Source organism: Falco biarmicus, chromosome 11 (genome assembly GCF_023638135.1).
Source record: "Falco biarmicus isolate bFalBia1 chromosome 11, bFalBia1.pri, whole genome shotgun sequence".
In the NCBI taxonomy this organism is placed as follows: Eukaryota; Metazoa; Chordata; class Aves; order Falconiformes; family Falconidae; genus Falco; species Falco biarmicus.
In genome coordinates, this window is record NC_079298.1 from 15,098,992 (window position 1) to 15,123,047 (window position 24,056).

General features: G+C 40.4%; 1 protein-coding gene across 7 annotated transcripts in view; it reads right to left on the bottom strand.

Moving 5' to 3' along the window:
* PTPRF (protein tyrosine phosphatase receptor type F) overlaps positions 1-24,056 on the bottom strand; it is a 392,669-nt gene that overhangs the window by 292,553 nt on the left and 76,060 nt on the right. For 6 of the 7 annotated variants that reach the window (XM_056355793.1, XM_056355799.1, XM_056355797.1 and 3 more), the window contains exon 2: positions 6,707-6,787. The exons of the other annotated variant lie outside the window; for it this stretch is intronic. The gene's annotated coding sequence lies outside the window, so the exon portion shown is untranslated. The remainder of the gene's footprint in view (positions 1-6,706; positions 6,788-24,056) is intronic. 7 annotated transcript variants of the gene reach the window in all.

Consider the following 24,056-nt stretch of genomic DNA (forward strand, 5'->3'; position numbering starts at 1 on the left):
AGCAAATAAAGCTCAGCCCAAGACAAACAGGGGTGTATTCACACAATACCTCATGCCACCCCCCTTCTTCTCTGGTTTTCACAGCAAGTTATAGGTAACTACTCTTCAAGCACTGTCTTTAAACAGTTATTTGTTTACTGTCTAATTAAATACATCTATTTCCCTATTCCACAGAAATGCCACAAGAGGTTATGTCAAAAGTTACTGAAGTCCAAGTAACATCACAGGTACCACTCCCCCCAGTCCTCATCATCATCATCATCTTATTCTCCAGATTCCTAGAAACTGATTAAAAATTTTGTTCCAATTCTCTAAGCACTGCAGTTAAAATAACTACTCTATAACTCCCTGGATCTCCCTTTTTCAAAGGCAGGTACTGCATTTGCCCTGTTCAGTCCTCCAGGACCTCTCTTGCTCTTCACAATTTCTAAAAGATAATTGTAAATGGTTCAAAGGTTGCCTGGCTAGTTGCTGATGTACCCTAGGGCAAATTTCATCAGGCTCTGAGTATTTGAATACACCTATCTTATCTGCTTTTTCTGATCTATCCTTTTCCTACTCTGCACTTTACTCATATCACCTTGTTTAAATTCATTTTAATTAATATGAAGACACACTCAAGCAATACAATAACTACATGAAACCCATTTAGTATTTTATCTTTCAGCTATAATGTTAGAGAAAAAAACCCCAAGCCCCAGACTTATTCATCTACCATGACTCTGGCTTTTTGGAGATGCAAAAGAGTATTTAAAATAAAACCAAACACAACAAATAATAATACCAAAAAAAAAAAACAAACCAAAAAACCCAAAACCAAAAACAGACAACATGCAGTAAAAAAAGAAAAAAAAGAAAAAAAGGAAACAAAAAGAAAAAACACCACCAAACCCAAGCCAGATTAAAGACTGTAATTGGCTTAAACCAACCCTCAGCTGAGATGTCTGAAGGGAAAGCATTAAGAAATGTCAATAAACTCCTTGTCTGCAAAGAAAGATTTAAAGAGAAATTTAACTGCATTATAGAAGGAACTCTTTCAGTGACTAAACCAGTCTGTTTTGGTTTGATACATTAAAAAAAACCCAACACTTCTCCAGCAGATAAAACATTTGATAATCAAATGCATGATTTCCTGTACACTGCCTCAGTTATCTGGCACTGATCACTGCCAGGGGTAGGGCACAGCATTAGGCTGACCACTGGTCCAAACCAGCACAGCAAGTCCCACTCCTCCATGAGCACAGACAGGTATCTTGAAGCACATTACAATTTTAATGCACCCACCTGTTCTAGCTATAATTTACCTTTCATCACCTGGAAATTACCATCCTTGTAGCTGAGACATGGCAACTTATTACAGGAACATAGCTAGCCTGCTTCTATGCAAAGCAAAACAGACAGCCTTGGATCATCCTCTGTGATTTCTATTTTGTTTTTCAGCAAAATGAACTAGACACAGTTGTGTGCTGTTACCACATCTCAGCTGAAGCACAGTAACTTCTTAAACTGCTCCATTTCCATCCTCAAAGACACATCAGTCTCTGCTCTGTGATCCCCTAGGCAGAAGATGCAATGTTAATGGAGATTCTGGCTGTCATTCTCAAAAGCAGTTAGTGATTTGAATGCCTCAATTTCTAGTGTACCCAACCTGAAACACTTTAAAAGGTCCAATTTTCAGGAAATGATGAACACTCAGAAACTGCCAGGTGGTGGTTCCCCCCCTCCCTCCCAGTGTTTAAATCCACAATCCATTTCACCTGATGCTTCTACCTAGAAAATCCTTTTGCAAAAATAAGACCCTAGTACCAGTCAAAAAGAAGAGGAAAAAACAGCTTTCTTTTGCTAGCTGTGATGAAAATGCAACAAATCCATACATTCTTCCAGTTACACAAAGCAGAGCACTCTACTCTTGAATATGGATCTGTGAGTATTTTCTTCCAGTGATGCCATGAAAACCTTCTGTCACAAAATACTATCATCAGCTTTCAGTGAAACCTGCTCTACTGGACAAAGCTCGATTTCCAGCGCTGTCGGGCCAAAAAAACCCACCCAGTATTTCAGCTCCCTGTACACTTGTACTCGCTCTTACTACAAATGCAGCCAACAGTAATCCCCATCTCACTGCCTGCCTCCTCTGAAAAACAGATCATAATTAGCAGAATCCTTGAAAATCATCCTTGAGTTAATGATGAATAGAAAGAAGGTACGAACAGAGAAAAAAAGCCAGACTTTTTCACTATCAGTGAAAATACTGATAGCCTCTGCTGCTGTTCCTTATTAGTGGAAAAATTCAGACTATTTTAGTCACAGGAGTTTGGTATCATGCAATTGTTCCATCGCAGCTCAGCAAACCTCATTATTTCAGGCCTCCAGAAATCCAGAGTTTTGCCTGTGAGGACGGTAGGATGGTGTGGCACGCTGCCCCCAGGAATGGCACAGCCATTTCTCACATGTGCTCATGCCTGGCACAGCCCCGGGAGCTGGCACAAGCACCAGGAACCCCAGCACAGCTACAACCGTGTGGGTTTTCATCTGCCATCCCGCTGGGCTCCACTTCAAACCAGAAGACTAACCAATACTGGCGGGTTTCAGCCAAACCTATGCTGATAGTAGATAGAATGAAACTGAGTTAATTAGAATTAAATGTATCCTCAAAGGAGATCTCAGTCCTAAAACTTATGCACATTAACTTATGTAGCATGTATTTTTAATGAGTTCAGCACTTGTCTTGGGTTTAAAAAACACACACACAGGGTGGCAGCTATTCAAAGCTATTGCATCAGAGTGTAAGCAAGTGCTGACTCTGTGGGATGACAAAGTTACGCTGCCAGTTATGGTGATTCTACCTTTATTGCCTAACTCTTAGATAGCTAAATTAATTAAATAGGTTAAGTGACAAAACAAAAGCCACCTACCAATATACTGATTATATAATAGAAAAGGAAATGAAAAAGACCAGAGGGCTAAAGCTCATGTTTAATTTTGCAAAGATGGTTAAATCTTGTAACATCTCCAGCTTCTGCTGATGCTCTTTTCCATAAATACACTTTTGAGACCATCCCTGTAGACAGCTAAAGCACACCTTCAAAGCAGATGGGAATTTTACTAGTCCCAATTTGGACCTTTAAACTCCACCCTTCCCTCTCCACATGCATTCTCCAGCACACAACATACGAAACCAGGTAAATGGCCAGCAGTCATGCCCTTTGGGCTCCAATATATTAAAGCACTCCACTCATTCGTAAGATAAAACGACCTGTAAAGACTTTTTAAGTCAAAAAAAAAAAAAAAAAAAAAGCCATACATAAAGAATGCTGAGCTACACCAATTAATTCAGCCAATGCCCTTTCAAGGCTGTCATTTAAATATAACCAGAAAATACTGTTCACCATATTACAGAGAAAAGTAACGGGTAACTTGCTGTTTTGCATTAAATATTAATATGTTCCAGCCACTGTGGCATTAACACACAGTCAAATCGCTTTGAATCACATAAGCTTTGTGCCAACATTTTGTAGGGCCATAACCTGTATTACAGAAAACACCCCTTAAATTAGAACATGGTATCACATTTTCCAAAATGCAAATAAATTAAAAAATAAGAACATTTCAAGAATTATAAGTGGACAATGTTGACCTGATAACAGCTGGTTTATATTTTAAAAGTCAGAATGAAGAAAACCATGCAGAAGTCTCAGTTTACACCATGAATCCGGTGTCCAACTTTCAGTGATAACATCGCATGTATAAAAATCCCCCAAACCATAATCACATAGATATATAGTATTTCCCTTAGCCAAGTTGAAACAGAAAATCCTAGGTTTGGGTTTTTTAATCTTTTCAAGCAGTCTTCACTTCAATAAATTTATTAACTTCAGGGCTGTAACATTCAAATGGAAACTTTAGGTATTTTTCTGTATCCCTGAAGAGCAACCATACAACACTTTTAGTTTAAATAAATGTCAAAAGACTGCTCAGGATGCACAGCAGTCTCCAAACTCCTGAAAACTTAATCTGTATTCTGCTAATCTAGGTTACAGTTTATCTTCAGGGGTTCTCCTGTAACATCATTCCTTGATGCTTTAGATTCAGCCTGACATGACTGAAAAGGCTTCCTTTTCTTTCTTCCCCCATTCATCTCAACAGCAAAAGTGCACTTTTTTTTTTTCTAGGTTCCCCTGCCCCCTCCCTCCCAGATCAGATGGACTTTATTAAGGACATTGTTTTAAAAAAAAACTCTGCAGATAAATAATGACCTAGATCAGGGAGATTCTGTCCAATTTATATTCAAAAACATTGATTCACTCTTAAGAGATGTTATTGCATGCCACTCAAACTGTACTTTCACCCCACATTTTGTATGGACTGAGGCTGTCATCTTTTATTTCCTAAAACCTGAGTTTCCATTAAGAACACTAAAAGAAATTCTCAGGGTCAGCTAGAAGCATATATAACTGTGCATACCAGAAAAGTAGTACTATAAAACTAAGAATCCCTCAAGGAGCACTGTTTTGCTGAGGAGCAGCATGACCAAGCTGCCGGCTCAGCTCTCATGTAATGTTGTCACTGCTCTTGGTTCAGTTTCATCATCACATAGCATCCCCTCAGGAAGCAGCCATCTCCAACCTAGAACTGCTCTAAGATGCTTCCAAACGCAATATAAAACGACATGCAGATGATTAGCTAAGAAATGTCATCCTAAAGATGACAGAGACTCTCCTGCAGTTCAGACACTGTCCAGGTTTGCATCTCACAGTTACCCCATCACTAGGATGCGCTCAGCCCTGCTGCCCATTGCCAGCCTGGTTTCACACTGATGACTGCATGGGCCAGGTGAGCCTGCAAGGGGTGGGGGAGTTGGTGGGGAGCAGGGGATCTGACCTGGCAGTACGTCTGAGTACTCTGCACCCCTTCATCTCTCCTCTCCTAATCTGTGCAATAAGGGGATGCAGACTTCAAACTCTGCTCTTCAGTGGGCACAGCAGCCCAGAGCCTTTCTGCTCACGCTCCCGTGTATATCTATATACAATCTTGCCAACCCTGGGCTCACCTTTGAGGAAAGCCAAGCTGGCAACATGCCACACCAAGATATTCTCCTCTGCCCTGCTGTTTCTGTGAAACACAAGGTTTCTGAAATCAGCCCTCCCATTTGTGCAGTCTTTGCATAACCTCCCAGATGTTGCACCCCAAAATCTAAGCACCACATCCTACTGCACCTGCCATCACCCAACCCACCACCACCCGTGCCCAGCAGGACCTATGCCAAAAGGCCTTGAGCCCAAAAGCTCACTAGCAGGCTTTTCTCCACTCCCCAGGACCACACCAGCAGTACTTTCAAACACACACACAAAAAGACATACTGATTGTAAGTGCTTTCATCTCCACTTAAGCAACACCACCAGTTCCTGGTTTTAGAAAAATTTTGTTTGTTTGAAGCATCAGCATTGTAGCTAATGAGTTTTTGCTTCCCTTCTACACTCCACAAATAGCGGGCTGAGTAATGCATAGCCTAATTGACTGTTAAGGTCACTGACCAGCTCTTTAATCTTATTTAGCTCACTTTGAGACAGTTTGTGAGTCATTAGGGCTTTATTCTTGGGGATGCAAATTCATATAATATACATTAATAAAGAACATAAATGTAATCCAATGCATGTATTTTACAGATTGTGAAATTAAAGAAATGGCATTAAAAATTTCTTTGCAATGTTATCATTTAGATAATGTCATTTATTCTAATATACAATAAAAATATTTAATTGTCAGAGTCTGCTGGTGTCTTCATAATTTATAATATTGATATAGCTCTAAAAAAATTCCTTAAGTAGTAAAAGTCACGCTAAATACCAACTTGAAGGAAGAAAAGGGCTCGAGGGAGACCTATCTTAAAAATTTCTTATTTGAAGGGGGAGGGGAAGAATGAGACACTTTTCAAGCTGTTATTCAAGATACTTGATTTTATGATGTAAACTGTAATTTAGTGCATGCACATATGTCAGGAACTTTGCAATACTTTTGAAAGGGATCAGCATCACTAATCAGGCACCGAAATACAGTTTCTGGGAGAATCTGGGTGCTCTAAGCTGAACATTTTAGCTGGCTTGGAAAGATCTTTGAAAAATAAAGTTAAACAATAATTATACGTAAGTGTGCTTGAGAAACTTTACACCTGTCTTGACATGAATCAGATCTTTGCATGGATGATGAAATTCCTGGCATTGCTTTAGGTGATTGGGACAGCATTAGCTTAGGCAGGGTAAGAATTCAACAGCCACAAGCCTAGACAGGTAGGATAAAGGAGTTACTGACTCAAAAAAGCATGACTGCTTATCTGTGGAAGTCTAAACATGTTAATCATTTAACATAAACAGATCTGCTGGTATTTTTAGAAAGGTATTTCAACTCCTAAGTAACAATGTTAAAAAAGAGACACCAGTAACTCTAATCATATTTTCCACAGGTCCTCATAGTCCCTTGCAGATTGTTTCTACTAAAAGTCAAGACTGGGGCAAGGGGCAGAGAAGCAAAAAAAAAAAGGAAGCAAAAAAAAGAAGCAAAATAGCCAAAGACAGGTAGCTGGGTTTGGGATTAGGACAATAAGGATGTTGCCTGCAACAGTGTTGGCTATGCTACAGACTCCTGCACCCTTCCTCTCCCTGTGCCTCAGCTCCCCATCTGTAAAACGAAGGTGGTAAGGTTTCCCTACCTCACAGGAACGTTCTCAGAATAAATCCATAGATGCCTGGTAGACACTGAGACACCACTGTGACAGAGGCCATAAAAATACCTATGGGGAGGGAAAAAAAAACAACCATAAACATAAGTGTCATAAGTGACCATAACAGCAGAGACATTCACAGATTAAATGTAAAGCAAAGTTTAAAACTTCACTTAACGACACGAATTCTCCACCCCGAGGAAGAAGCGGTTCAGTTCAGCACATAGTCCAATTCAGATACTTTTAAAACTGTGACAGCCAGGGACAGTTTCCCCTTTCCTCCTTGGACACGACACTGTCATGATAACCCAGCACCACATCCAGACAGGAAAGTTGTTTCCTTTACACATCGCCAGCTCAGGCCCTCCATCACAGGTCTCACATCCAAGAAGCCTCATCACAGCAACGAACCCCAACGCACTGACAATGCTCCCCCTTAGTCTCCGTACCCAGCGCTTACTGCGGAACTGAGCTCCTCCAATAGTTAAAAAAAACTTCTAATTTTCAGCCTAACATTTACTCTTGGAACAGCTTTTATCCATTTGTTTTCATGCCAACGTTGATCCAGCAGCTTAAACAGCTTTTCCCTATCCCTGAAGTTTATTTCCCTGACAATAAAAATGAATTACACCACCTCCCTGTCAGGACTCATTTTACCACCCAAACCAAGCACATTCTTGGAGTCTGGTCTCAGATGACTCCCCATCCTTAGGATTACCTACCTCCTCTGTTACCCCACTTCACCACCTTCTGCCCAGCGCCATCCCTGCGGCTCACTCTCACCTTGTGGCTGTGCAAAGTGCAGATGTGTTTCTCCAGCATTTCCAGCTGGTAACCCCCTCCATTCTACCAGCTCAGAGCAAAAGTTTCTTTCTCCTAGTGCCTCCCCTAAGGTCATGACCCTGCATGCTATCACCATGGAGATACATCCCATTTCCATTGCTCCAGGTCTCAAGCTCTTTCCGAAAGATATCCCGACCCTTCACTGTCCTGACCACGTCTCCCACCTGTCCAACCTGCAGCACTTTGACCCCTCAGGAGACTTCTCCAAGGTGCCAGGGACATTATGGGAAACACAGTCTCCCCAAAAACATACCTCCTCTCTTCAGTGTCAGCTCGGCTTAACAACTGATGGCTTGAGCTCAATTACACCATTCTTTAACATGAGCCAAATGACTACAGCCCTCAGAAGGATAAGCAATTCAAAATTATGCAAATGCACGGAATGTGTTATTTAGTCTTTATCGTTTACAAAGTACTCATTTCATAAACAATTTCAGCACTCTTTCAGAGAGACTGACAGTGCCCTGACATCCAGGTCTCTGATGGTTGCTGCATCGTGCACCAACCACATCCTTGGTGGGAGCAGGGACCAATGCGGCTGTTTTGCTCCAGCTCTGCGGTGGGACACAGGGCTGAGACAGCCTGCCTGCCCGCTGCCCCACACACTCACAGATACTTCCACCCATCCTCTTACACATACACCCCTCGGAGACCCTCTCTCATCCCCTCACACCCTGAGCTGACCAGGACAACCAAAATCCCCTCGCTTTTCCTCCATTTCTGGGGAGAGAGAAAGTTCCCTTTCCCCTGGTGCAGGGAGCAGAGCCCGCTTGGGAGCCGGTCGGACAAGCGCTGGAGCTGGTAGGAAGGGGACAGCCAGCTTATCCCTTCTACTGGCACTATGCCACCAGCCAGACTGGGACCTATTGGAAACCTCAGCCCAGGGAACCAGATTACACTCACCTTTCCAAGGACTCACATCCATTTAAAACTGTGCTCCAATAACCTTCAGAAACAAATATATTATGCAATTTTATGTTATACAGCATTGACTTCAATGACTCTATAGCTGTGCTTACTCTACTATATTTACTTCTGGCACATGCTGGCAGCGTTTGCTACAGTCATTCCGAGGATGTTCCTGTTTTAAACCCAGAGGTCTTACCCTGCCAATATCTATGCACAAAGCTCCCCAGTATGTTTTTCAAAACTCTGACCATGTTGTCCGTCTTTCTTCTGTCCCTACAAGATCCCTTGTCCACAACATGGCGTTAAGATTTTTCCCCTCTCATACAAGGTCCCGATTTTCCACCTCAGCATCTCTCCCTCAGTGTCAGGTCACCGGCTCCCACCTTCAGCTGTCCCACACTGTCAGTCTCCATCCCTCAGGTCAGAACTTTAGAGAAGCACCCTGGCACCTCCTGCCAGGCTCCCTGGGATTTGAGGGAAGTCCTCTTTCGGGCATGCACACATCCACCTTGATGCCCACAACCAAGACTAGCATACTAAATGAACAGAAGACAGATTATGCAGGTCTGCTTTCTCCTTTCCCCCAGGACTAACACAATGAGCATTTCGGTACTGCCTCTTTTCACTCTCTTCATCAGCTAGTCTTTGTTGCAAGAATGGCAATCACATCTGAGTGGAATCCATCCAGCAGTAAGTTGTTTGTTAAATCCCAGGATGTGTATACAGAAAAGGGTACTTAAGCTACTTAAATGGCAACCTTTTATTAAATGCATAAAAATGCTTGAAATTTCTGTAAGCCAACAATTTACATTAATATCCTTCCTTAAAAGTATCAGTCTCTGCTAATAATTGTTATATCACTTTTTATGCATTTCTTTTTAATATCTTTGGAAACCCTATGGAATTTCCTATAGTTCTAACATACATAGTTGCAGTCATCCATGGTACACATGCACGTATTTCATTAAAAACAATTTCTCCCCAAACTGTAAGTAGATTTTTTCATTTGCATAGTAGGGGCAGTTCAAGTCAACTGTTCTCAGCTTAGTAGTACTACTGCTAGAAAAGGAAGAAGGGGAAACACACCACCGATAAAAATAAAAATTCTACACTAGATATGTTAAGACAGGACAGAAAGCAAAGTATTTTAAGATGAGGTTAGAAAATACTCTATCAGTCATACCAAGCACTGTTTAATATGCAATTTAAGACCCCTGGAAACCCCTGCCAAAACAGGACCTGTGCATGCTGAAGCAACTGCTTACACTCTGAATCAATTTGCATCTGTTTGTCTGAGACGTATATTTAAAATTTTACACTGATTCAGTTTTGGATGTCCTAGCCAACTTTATAAAACAGATGTTCTGCTTATACAGGGAGAGGGCATATAAACACTAGGTGTTTGCTGTTGAGGATTAAACATTAACAAAAAAATTTAATCAGCAGTGACAAAAGTGGTAATGGCAGTTCACTGGAGATAACCTCCTCCATGAAGCACACTGCAGACTCCAGGCTAATTTAGGTTGTTAGAAGCCTATAAAGTGACTAAAGAGAGACCGTACACCAACAGGATCGCTGCACACTAAATTACACACAGCTTCCCCCCTCCCCCAAGTTAAACTCAGGGCTAGCAAAAGCAGTGGAGAGGCTGCCTAGAGCTTCCCTGTTGCGCACAGCAATTACGACAGTGCACATCTCCCTGCAGCACCCTGGAGCAAGAGCTCAGCACCTACAGCTGCACCTGGGCACCTCTGCAACCAAAGGCACGAGTGCTGCCACCACCACGGACTTTGCCAGTTTCCATGCGTCAAGCCCAGAAGAGTATTTTCCGGAACTCTTCAGGGCTGCTTTTCCATCTACATGACAGTGTTTACTGAACAAGCAATACCAGTAGCCACGAGCATTTCTTGCAGCACTGACAACAGCAAGGAATTCCTCTTCTCTTGGTAAGCTCCCATGCTGGCTGACACAGCAAGAGCACTGCGAGAGGCCAAGAAAAGCTGCAACTTATCACAAGAAAATGGCAAATTGTGAAAATCTTGTATCGCAAGGTTAGCTGCCTAGGCACAGCTCTAATAGAGCTCCATAAATACCTCAGTCTAACACTGACAGAGGTTAAAAACCTATTATCTTTCCCAAATGACAGTGCGAACATATGTTCAATCGAACACCCCGCCCCACCAAGCTACAAAGTAGATTCTGCTCTTACAATTCCACAAATACAAACCACAGGGAGCATTTTAAATGAAAGCATTATGAAGATTACATTAGGCAAGTTTGATCTACTGTAAAACACTCACACACAACATTAAGAGGGAGAACAACCTTTAACACCTGATTTCTCTTCAAACATAGCAGAGGGAGAACAACCTTTAACACCTGCTTTCTCTTCAAACATAGCATTATCTCTGTGCATGGCTTGGCTTTTATTGGGATGAAATCTCAAGCTAAATAGCATGGCTTACTCCACTAGCAAGGAATACTTTATAAAATACTTGGGACCTAGTGCCCCACTAATACCAAACTGGTGAGAATATTCTTCTAAAAGGGTATACTCTGCTGAGCTGCTCGGCTGGCTGCTGCCCCGCAGCACAGCTCCGCGCAGCAGAGAAGGTTTTCACCCCGGTGTGAAATGCTGTGACACAAGAGGAGATGCGGCAGCTGGAAAAGGACTGCGCAATCCCAGCAGTGTTGAAAGTCACCACATAAATATTCACAAGCAGACTGATTTGTTTTCTTACCAATGGCACATTCTTATTCACAAATATTAATTAGTTTCTAAATACCACCTGTTACTCAGCCCTCCCCTCCACTGTGTGCCATGGGCTCCCTGTCTGCGGAGGCTTGCAGCCCCTTCGTGCCGCTCAGAGATTTAATGATGTTTCAACTTCTACAGCTCACTCAGCTACTGGGAGGAGAGGCAGGGAATAATTACTTACTTATGTCTTTCTCTGCTGACCCCTCTGGAGGATGAAACAAGCAGCTTTAATGGCTTCTGAAGGGAGCCTGGTCCAGCCTGTCTCAGGTGGGAAGGATGACGACTGCACTAGTAGGTCTTTGGAGTGGAGAACAGTTTTAAAGATCTGAACTTCAAAGATCTCAATGAGGGGAGAGTTCAAGCTCAAACACTCTCCCCACTGGAGGGAGAAAAGCTTCTAATGCAATCCCTCGCACTTCTAGCGATCGCTCACGCTTTCGACAGAGCTGAGGCACCAGGAATTGCCCGTCACATCCTACATTATAAATCTCAGCCTGCCAGGAGGAAAGCTGTTACAAACCTCAGCAATTTTCTTGGGATTTCTTTAGATCACTTCCTCAAAGGATCTCTCGGAAGGTAAGAGGTACAGGTGTAGGCAGACAGCCAACACAGGATTCCTCCTTCCCACTAGCAACGGTGAACGTGTTCTCTCCTCCAAATTATATGCATCACCCACAAGAAAGTTGGGCAGAGTACTGAAGAAACTGGGCAGTGCAATGAGAAAATGCACAAGTTCCTAACACACTTAAGGTTGAAGAAGTCACGCAGATGAATAAGTACTGTCTTGGTCTCTCTACGAACCCTAGATGTAAGATTGCTCAGAAACACGCTCATCCTGCTCACTGTCAAGCAGAGATGACTAGGGAGGATGAGCTTATACTGGTGAATTCAAATACAAACAAAAAAAAGGAACAGGACTAACTCCTTGAGCCCAGGCTCCTACGTAGACCCATTAGAAGAGATGAACCTGAAGCACCCTCCTCACCGATGGCAGCCAAAAGACTCAAGCTCCCGAACGCAGCGCTTGGCATTTTCATCATCTTAGGAAGCAGTGCTGCCTTTTCAGTGCAGATGCAGCATGAAGGTTATTATCCCACAGCTGACAGACTTGATACCAAGGCACCACAGACATCAGTTTGTACGCTTCCCAGGGAGGAGACACATTCAACACACCTTTCTACATCATCAGATTTTTCTTACCAGATGTGCAGCACGATTTCACTGGTACAGTCCAATCAGGTTACTTCTTAACATATTTTTTTTAAGGTCTTAGGCACCATGCCATCAGCTCTACAGAAGAGCTATAGAGTAGAACAAGTAATAAATAACAGATTTAATGTGACAAATCAGAGTAGTTTTTGCTGGAAAGCATATCTACAGCACAATTTAACCTTGTCTTTGTTAAATAAGGGAGAGCTGCAGCCAGGGCTCGCCATCCTAAAACTCCTAATAGAAAAAAAATCTCTGCAATAGTCCCTGCAGACAGCAATAACCCAGGACTATCAGGATTTTCTGAGAGTTTGGTTAGCCTCACGTTCAAGTCCTTAAGATTATAAAACTCACAAGTGGAAGGGCAAGAAACATGCAAGAATGTCTGAAGTCATTTACTCAGTGACTAACAAACATGGTGCTGAATTTCTTAGGGACTTGAATAGCTGAAGCTGAAGTTAAGCTTCACTAGAGCTATATTTAGCTCTGCACAAATACAAACTAGGAAACACTTTCTTCCCAGTTACTAATGCAGTGTGACAGGACACAATTATTTGCTCAATGTCTAATGTTACCTTTGGTGAACATCTGGCTTGCAGAAATTGTATATTGCATAATAATGAACCAAGCTGATATTCTGCAAATCAGTGAGAAAACTCATTTAAGAAGATGAAGAAACATTTGATTTGCACACGTTTGAGCTACACTGGTCTTAGCTACACACTAGAGTTAGCGTTGAGGCTTCTTTGCTTTGATACTAAACTACAAAGTGGGTTTGTTTTCCAAATCATACATTAATTTATTCAAGAACTCTGTGGATATCTAAAGAATATCATGGCTTCTCCAAAGTGTAAAACAGAGCTGGGCAGAAGGACAGAACAATTTAAAAAAAAAAAAAATATCCATCTTTTATGATTTCAAGAGCCAGTTTATCTCTATGGAAAATGCAGTTCTGGGTCACAAGGGAGCTCTCAGCTCAGCAATCACTTCAGACTTCAATGTCTACAAAACACAAAAGACAACAAAATGCATTATTCAAATGAAGGGCCAGTTAGGCTGCGGAGAACCAAGCCACGATTGTGTAGAGGAATCCCACATGCTTCAGAAGTGCTCTAAAGGGCTGTACTCGAAAAATCCTAGGCATGTGACCGAGAAGAAACCCTGCTCCTGCCTACTGCAGCAAGAATGCCAACTGACAGGCTTGGAGTTTCCAAGCCACCTAACACAGCAATCTTACACACTTAGGAAGTTAGAATGCATAAAACACTGTGGCAGAAACAACATGTCCTTTCTTTTGGCACTGCTGGGTAAATATTTGCCAGGCCCTTTACAGCACTGAGTCATATGAGCATTTCTAGAGCTGGAGGAGTTGGCATTTTGTGCTTGCCTTAAGTGATTAGGACCCAGTATAACCAGAGATGCACTAAGTATCTGTGTCCTGATGTGCTGGTGACCTTTCCAGTTGCAGATCCCGTTGAGATGGAAGGCAGATGAGCATTTGGCACCATCTGAAAGACTACCAACGGCCCAAGACTATTTTTTTTTTCTTTTTTTAGCCAAAGGAGAACTACTAAAATAAAACCATCTTTGCCTAACCTTCCACAACTTTCTTCTGGGGAAAAAAAAAAAAGGAAAGGAGCTGACAGACGTTTGGTTTCTTGGTAGTGTTTCATAAAAGATTATCAGTTATTTTGGCAGTAGCATCTCGGCAGCAGTATGAATGTGGGAACGTGAGTTCTGGGCACAAAGCAAATAAACCTCTCGCCATAAACCAAAACATTTCTTAAGACACTCAAATTCTGCACAATCTCACTTACTACAGCACCAAGCATGACTAATTTTGATGAACAGGTTACAAGGATTTCCAGGGAGAAATGACACCTCCACTACTCCCACCTGTATAAAATCTAGGAACACTATTTATATGCTTTATCTTCTTTGACGATCCTGTAGCAAGGAGAAAAATTCACGCCCCAAACGCCTATAAGGTCAAGCGTATCAAAAATTCTCAGAGATGCAAACTGAAGATGCCTGCTTAAGCATATCCTTGCACCCGACTAGGATATTCAGTAGGCATAGTATTTTGTCTTGAGGAACTCACGATTTGACCACGAATTTTACTTCTGAAGCCCATAAAGTCCCCGTGTTTCACTTGGTACATTTTACTATAACAAGGTAATTCCTACATTGCTTTCTATATCAATCAGCAAAACCAGTGCTGAAGTCAAAGACCGTATCTTGTCTACGCTGCTGGGGGGAGAGGTGCTAAATTTTTTCAGATCTATCCAACTAACATTCTACCATTACATCCAAGCACAGCTGAACATCTCACCCCCATTCCCAGTACTGTCTGAGGAGCAGGAACAATCACAAACCCCACATACCACAGGGGCAGGGGTACACGTCAGTAACATAGTTCTTGCTGATTACCAAAGGGCAGCAGCCACGTCACCTTGTTCAGAGCTGCACCAGATTAAAGGCTTTTTTTCCTCTATTTCAGCAGTACCGACACAGCCGGATCGGTAGGCCAACACAGGCACGAGCTTGATAAAGCACGATGCGGCTGAAACTTTTTCATGCAGCTGATGCAGTCAGTGTTACCTTCTCACTACTTTTGTGTTATTCCTGTACACACAACACTACAGCAATGCTATCTGTGGCTAAACAGGAATAGCCTCTGTCAAACTTTGCTGGAGAGACCAAACTGGACTTTCAGCAGTCAGGCACACGCAGGCCACATTCGCCTTCTAGTTACCTAGAATCTTTTATTAAGTTATTACATGACTTCATACTTCTTCTTGGCTGTTCTCTCAGAAGAGAGGACATAAAGCATAACAAGGCTCCAGCTTGGAACAAGATGAACAATTTCCCTGGAACAGACTCATTTTCACTAGAAATCTCACTTCCCACCTTCTCCCACTCCGCCCCAAGGACTCATCCACTCACCCTCTTCATCACATTAAAATAATCAAGAGGAAAAGCTGGAACCTCCTTTCCAATACAGGCTGCCACACAGCACCTCCTCTCCACTCTCAAAAAGTACTGAGCTTTAGAACAAATGAATAATGTGAATGGAGTCTCCAAGAACTTAACACAGATTTATGGAATGAGGAGGCAAGGATGACAGGCATACAAATTACCATTAGCTACTGAGTAACCAAAAGGATAAAGACACATTTTAGGACTTAAGAGTGGCTAATTATTAGGAACTGGGATTAGAGTTATTCTTTTTAAGAAACTAACTACTACTACACATCAGCCTACTGTGCCTTTCCTTGCACATAAGAGTATCTGGCACTAAATCGGATGGTTGAGCAACAGCTCTTGTCTCATCCAAAACACCCATTCCCTCAACAGCCGCCCCAACCTTGGAGTCTGCCAAGGGTAAACCAGAAGAAGTATTTTGTTCTGTACACACTATCTCAGAATCCCAGCTCTCCACATTCTGCTGGCCAAGAAAAACCTGTGCCGATACTCAACTAGCCTGGAAAAAAGGAGAACACAGTTTTACTGCTGTTTTGTTCAGGATGAGCTAGAAAGGACCACTCTCCAAGTGCTGCTCAGTGGTTCCCCACCTCCTCTTTTGCAAGGTTTTAACTCCACATCAAGCAGACTCCTGTACACAACTGACTTTAAGGCAGTCTAGAGGACTTTAAAGTTTCTTAGCACAAGAGACCAGACCGGTAACTTGGCAACACCAGAAGAGCAGAACACCTCTAGCACATGGGTACAGAAGAGAATCTGAGATGCTAAAACATCCAAACTACACTACTACATGAACTTGCAGGAGTGCCACTGGTGTGACAGCATGAAGTCAGGACTAGGGCTGTTCTTTCAGGATTAGTGGCTCCCAGCCTTCTTTGGTTGCCCAATGGCTTACTCCACAGGACAGTAAATTCTGACTGTAACGGAAAAGAATACTTTCCTGTTACAAAAACAAATGTTACAAAATTAATGCAAAAATATACAATGGAAAGGTTTGTTTCTTTTTAATCCACTGCAATTTGTTGCATCAGACTATCACAACAGGATAATCTTTAAGTAGCTAGCGTTAATGTCTTGCTACAGCATAAATCCAAGAAAAGCAATAAACAGCAGGAAAAAAATTTCAGAGGAACTATTAGATCAAGTTCACATTAGTATTGCCTGAAACGTATCCTCCTTTGCACTGAAGAGCTGATGCCTCTCTACAAGGGTTTTGACACAAAGCCCAAAGACCCATAAGAATGCATTAACATCGGAGAATTAGCGGCAACATCCAAACCAGTAAACAACTACCACCACCACACCCTCATTGTAAATATAATGAAGCTTTCTTAACACCTTTGCAACACACACAACTTTTTTCTTTCCCCCTTCTTTAAAAGGGTAACAAAAAATTGAAATAAAATGGCAGCAATGTACATGACCCTAAAAGACTTCCCTTTCAGCAGCAACAAAAGCTGGAATTGCAATAATCATTCAGACTGAAATATCCAGTCCCTGCCAACTGAATAAAGGTGAGCTACAGCTTAAAAATAAAATACACATTTGAAGTGAAAAAGATAAACACACTATATTCACACATCCATTAGTACAGAGCATCTATTGTAGATGCATACTGAACATTGCTGGATATACTCACAAAATCTAGACAAGCATATTTTTTAAAAAAACAGCTTTCTCTATTCCAGAATACCAGAATTATCATGAGTTATAATCCCCCGTGAGTGATCTGCTATAACAGGAAGTATTAAAATAAAGAGCACTTTAAAAAGTTATTTACAAAACAGTCTATTTTTTGCTTAGTAAAATAAGCCAAAATCCTGTCTCAGAGGGGCCTGTATTTCAATTTTATATATGTGAATAAAGCACCAAAAAAATGGAGTATATTGATAATAGTAAAATAAATGCACTGCATATCCATTTTGCTCCACAATTCCACCTTTATACCATCATGCGCTGAAATATGTGTCTTCCGAAACTCACCAAAAATTGAATGTGACATCAAATGTAACCAATACGCTACAACACTGATTTCCACACTAATTATAAAGGCTGTATCAACACTACATACTAAAAAGTATATTAACAGTACCAAGTAGTACAGTAACCACAATGACCAACTTTGGATAGTCAGAGCTCTTACTTCTTGTAATCACAAATATAAGAAATTGTAATTTCTCATAATCCTGTAATGTGCTTATACAAGTGACACTGAATAAAAGAAATTCTCAGATACATTAATTTGCCTTTTCACATTGTTCAGGATTTTTCCTTTAAGACATTTAGATATATGTTAAATGTTTATTTTGCTTCTAAAGTACTTAATAAAAATTAGGTTCATGTTTCTAAAGGATTACATGTTTTATATATTTATAAATATGCATAACATTAAAATGAATTTATATATCAAAAGTATTCAAATTTAATATACATTCAAAAAAACTTGCATTTGCTTCCCATGCCTTCCACAGAGGCAAATCACCAGGTTAAACAAAGCGATGCACTAAACCAACTCTGAAGAGTGATTGCCCTTTTGGCTGATGTAGAAATAGCTTTTTTCCTAATTTCAGTTTATTCAGTTCAATTCAATGACTTGATTTGCTCAAAATAAGAAATCAATTAAGACATAACACAGCATGAAGATTTGTTTTCATTTTCCAATCCAGAAATAAACATTAAGTGCAAGAGGATGAGACCTACCATTTACAAAATCCTCCAGGGCCAAAACCATTTTCCAGTCACTATCCAGAGTTAATACTGTAACTATTTCAAACCTTGAAAGCACACCCTTACCAATCCAAAAAGCAAAATGCAGTAAGTTTGCTTTTGATTTATGTATCCAGTAAATTTAAGAAAAACGTGGTTAATAAAATGCCTGAAACAATATTAAATTAACTGAATTCAAATTTTGATCAATACAACTATATACTCGGAACTCAATTTATGTTAAACAAGTATTTTACTACCAAAAATATGAGCATGAAGTATCCAACTGCTTATCCCGCATACTTAAGACAATTATAACATATGCTTATAATGTTGACAAAAGGTGTTACCTTACTGTAAAAGCTGTACTTAGCAACAAATCAAAGCTATCTAATTATTACCAAACTACCAATAATTAACCTCTCCTTTGAGAAATGTAACAAAGTAAGATCAAAGTGACTGATTTACATCAAAGTTTCTGCTTGATTTATGTCATTATTTAAATCATGTTTCAGAGAATTAGATATTTATTACCAAGTAGCAAAAAAAGAGTGGTAAGATTTAATGAACTCTGACAATGATCTCTATTTTTAGCCTCATCCCAAATTTACCACGGATTTGGCAGAAAAATTGCTGAAGGTCCTTGAGCTACCCTACTGTTTTGCAGCTGATCACCTTTAATTTCAGAACATTCAGATGGAGTAGAACTCAAGAATATGAGTTATTTTACAATCACCTGGGAGCTGGGAAGTCTGGGATACTTAGCTAGATTTCAGGACACCCCTAACGCATGCTAGGACCATGTTCCTGCTGGTGAATGAAGCCTCTGAAGCACCTCCTACTCATCTGTGCACCAACAAGTAACATCTCAGCGGCACTTCAGAGTTCACAGCGGGATTAAACAGAACATTCCAGAGCTCCGACACAATCTTTTACTGATGAGAAGGAGTGAGGGGGGAGGACAACCTCTTATCTCAGTCATGGTATCCTTCCTTTATTACAAGAATTAAAGAATTATGAGAAACATACAAAGTTAATGCAGACAAATGATTATTTATTTTTTTTATCTTGCTAGTATTTTAATTAAAACCTTTTGTCATGTCTGCTAAGCAAGTTCAAAGTGTTGCAATGCAGTAGAAATAGGAATGCAGAAGTCTTGTTACACTTGCGGGAAAAAAAAAAATATATATGTTTTCAACTTTTACCAAATCAGCGACTGTAATTACTACAGGAATAAATCAAATTTACAGGAGGCAAACATAAGGCATAATCATTTTTTGTGTGGCCATAAATGAGTTTATTTTTGTTGCAATGTGATAAAGTTTAACATTTTCTGCTTGTCAGACAGACTATTTTGATAATATTCTTTACATCTCCTCCTTATTAACGAGATGAAAAATTTGCTATTAAGATATGCAAGTCATCTCAATACATCTTGTTACTGTATAAGCTTCAACAGAATCTCAAAGCACTTTTTTCTAACCACATTAACACAATAAACGCATAGCCAAAATTCTTGCTTTGGTATTAGACAATGTTCTGTTCTTGCAAAATATCAAGAGATGGAATTCAGCAAACTACAGCAAATCAGCTGGTCTTTTTTTTTTTTTTTTTTTTTTTTGTCCTAATTCTGTTCAGAATGCTGCAACAGGGGAGACAAAAGCAGTTTTAATTTTCATTATTTCCAAAGATTTTTCTTCAATTCAACTGAATGCAAGACAAAATGCTGTTGCGCTTTTTTTTTTTTTATCGTGCCAAAGACGACTACTGCTATTTAAAAGTACTTTCACATCTTCACTTTCACTACTAACCTTTTGTGAAGAACAATTTCTGATTGCTAGGCTATTTTTCATTTGCCTACTTCTATTCATAAAAAAAAAAAAAAAAAGGGAGCATGTGAAATGGCAGATTTGAGAGACTGTTAAAAAACTTGAATACCTTACATACATAAAACCCATTATGGTTCTGCAAAACCTAAAAGTAATGTTATTAAAATATGGGATCACTCGGTATACAATGGCACTGCTAACCACAGAACAGCTCAAGCACTCACTGGCATTAAACTACAATGGTACATCATGAACACAGGTGATTTGCTCTTTGTGGGCTTTGAAGAGTAAATGCATACGTGCACACATACGCATCTGAGCACATACACAACGGCCACCCATAGGCAAATAAACCTGCAGCTCCTACCTTAAAAAAAAAAAATATTTTTATGAGTACGCATAGCTCAAGTTCAACAAAATACTTTGGACCAAGTTATCCAAGTATTCTCCATAGAAAAATATCAGTTTCTGGTTGATGTGGTCTAGAAAATGACAATGGAAGGATACAGTGGAAATCACTGCAGGTAGGCTGACACCTCTGGTGCTGGGACAGACAGCTGAGCGATGCCACTGCAATGGGAAGGATAGTTCCGAAAGTGTTTCTGCAAGACCGCTGTGGAAAGACCTTTATCAGCCAGTGACTATAAATTTATTTTCTGCAAAGGAACCTTCTGGCACAATGTGCAGAGAAAGGACATAAAACGCAATCTGTCTGCCAGTGAAACTAAAAAGTGAATGCGAAGGCGGGAGAGGCAGCATATTTTGTTGAAATATGTAGATATGCCACTTAGATCTCAATGCGTGCCACCATCCGACACCGAAGGGTGAAATGTTCTCATCTCTACTGACAATATTTATACTGAGAAAGCCTCCAATATTTCATTCAAAGTTCCCAAAACGCCCATCATCCCATCTCCAGAAGCAAGAGAGTTGGGTGAGAGCCCTCTGCAAGTCTGGGTCCACAGGCTCTGCCTTTTTGCATCTCGCCAGCATCGCTTGTTCCCACCTTGCAGCACTCACCTATCTCATGCAGAAGAAAACTGAGGACCATGAAACCTGAATGCACTTTGGCTTCTACTTGAAAAGAAGAAAAAAAAAAAGGAGGGGGGAAAAAAAAAAAAAGGAAAAAAAATTCCTTCAACAGGGACTACTGCACCATGCATCCTAGCAGGGCAAGAGGCCAGCATCACCTGAACTGCTGACCACGGTGCATGAAGACCGTGACACTGCAGCACAGAGTAGGATGCTTTTGCCTGCAGACAGATTGAGCAATCATATCATCCAGAAACAACTTTATGGATTTGGCTTTTTCCTTTCTTCTCACCTTTGTTAAATAATTTGTGTAACCCATAATATTTAATAAGAGAACAGCAACCATGTCTTTTATGAATGGTTTCTTAACAAAAAAACCCATCACCCTCTAATCTAATAAAGCAGTTAAACAAAACCAGTAATATTTCATCAAATAGGCATGCAGAACTCTAACACAAGTTAGAGACAAGACACAGAAAAAAAAATTAGGAACTGTGTAACACAACTCAATATTCAGCAAGGCAATATTAAAACACAGTTAGTTAAATATTTTAAAATACCAATATGAAGATTAAGTAATGCCAAAAGAGGGCACAGGATCTAAAGGGCAATGGATCTAAAGATACACTTTTAAATATTTACGCCAGTTTGAATTTTTATCATCCTATTAACATAAGTTTATACATTTTGTATAATAAGTTTATGCATTACAATGTTTTTTCAATTGTTTAATCTTCCTATTTCTATTTTTTAAACACCCAGCAATTGCTCAAGCCTCTGGGTGTATTATTTTAATTAAATACAACAAAACCAAATGAAAAGCTTTTGCATTGTTTGAAAAGGGAGACCACTCAGAATTTTCCTCCATGTGTTACAATACAGATCTGTCAGATACATCCCCAGAGTAACACCGCCAAAGACAATAGCTGCGCCAACAGCAATTTGTCTGCATTGTGAAGTGAAACGTTTAACAAAAACAAACAAACAAAAAAAGAGTAATTTAATATTTGTATTGTGTTTGCACAAAGAAGCACTGATCAGACTGAATACCGAATGCATGGGATAGCACCTTTGCACCCTGCGCCTGTACGAGGGCACACTCCCACAGCCCCGATGCAATGGGGGACAGACACGGTCCGGGACGGACTGACACTCTAGCTGTACAGTCTTACCTCTACTTCTCTTTAATCAATTAAAGGCATCTGCTTGTATTCCACAGAAGATGGACGTTGACATGGTTTTGGCAAAAGACCTGTCCCCCTATCAAAATGCCAAGCAAGACTACACACCAGGTAGCCTCACGCCCGCCAGTCCTCACTCCATCAGGTTGCCAAAGCATCATTTCTCTCTTCAGCAACTCCTGCCAACTTGAATGCGTGGGAGCCTGAATTCCACACTGCAGTCACCAGCTTCCCAGTTTTCTACTTTTTGTAAAGGTACACTCAAATCTGTGGTCACACCAATTCATGTGGGGGCCAGTCTCTGATGTTCACCTGCAAACGGGTGATGCCAGGTTCTGCCTTCCCCTTCACCCACTGCTATTTACTCCCACAATCAGAACAGTGCAGTTCAAAGCACAGAAGGTAAATAAAAAGTCGTAAAAGGATTCCTCCCCAGAAAAATATCTTCTCAATATTTATGTCTTTTCACTGCAACCGACTTTTTCTGTAACAAAAGACTGCTTCTGAGGTAAAACCCTTACACTGCATTAGGGCACACTCCAACAGCACTTTAGATGCTGTTAGAAGAGGTTTTCTGAAATCCTGCATAAACATGCAGGTACTGCACATGCAAGGAGGAAAACAGGACCTCCGTGGTCTTTCAGCCCACTGCTCTAATAGTGTACAAATTCAATGCAGACAAAGGCTGACAACACTCAAAAGGTGCTACTACTTCAGAATGTTATTTCATAATATTAATAATTACCAAAAAAAAAAGCACAGTGCTATATGACAAAGATTTTTTTTTTCTTTTAGATAAGCTTATACGGATCAGAAGTTATTCACCAAACTGACTATTTAACCCAAAAGGGAAATGCAAGTTCAAAATAAACTGCAGGGCAGTATTTTAAAGAGGGTTTTTTTGTTTACATACATGGATCTAGTTACTGAGTACAAATTTAACAAGAGTAGGAAATAAACAATTTTACGTCACACAAATTGCCCTGTACTTTTTGTAAACGACCTGGAAGTCATCTACTTCAGCAGATACTGTAGCCTATTTCAAAATACTTGTCTTCAGAGTCTGAAGAAGAGTCTACCCTTTTCAAATGTAGCCTATCCAAGTGGCACTGCTGAAACCCACAGAATTCCCCCACCCCCTGCCTTTAGACAACTTTAAAGTCACATTTGCTTTAACTCTATTTCTTCTATGCAAACAGAGAGTATTTCTGGATATCAGGTTTCAACATCAGTTTCGCATATTTATGTGCTTCTCCTAATTTTCAAATAGCCACTCACCAACTGTAGAAATCTAGAGAAAATTTCCCAGAGTGAATTACTTATTAAAAAGCAAACACACCAAGGAAAGAGCCTGAACTAAGCCCTATGCAGGGCCAAAGTAATACTCCCAGCCCCGTGATCTCTCCCAGTAGATTATGTCATATCACTTCAAACTACTTGTGAACACCGCCAGTAATTTTTTTTGATAGCCAACAACGGGGCAATTACAGAGTAGCACCAAGACACAGCTCACATTTCGGGAAGATTTCACCCGGAAACATGCCACTGATATTCGCAGTTAAGATCTCCCAGGGCCCTATTACTTCTTTCTTTTCCAATAATATCCAGGATTCCTCTGGTGTTAGAAACAAAATGAAGCCTTAACAATCCACAGTTTACCCAAAATTTGCTTCCTCCTAATTGTGACAATACAGAAATTCATGCTGAAGTATTCAGTTATCTACCTGGTCAGTTTTACAGTTGTATTCATACTCTGAGTGAATCACATTTAGAAAATTGTATATATTATATATAAACATGGTATGACATTCCATCAAGTTATCTTTTATTATGTAATTCCATTCTTTCAAAGACCTGAAGGTAGTTTATACAGTCATTTGGAAATT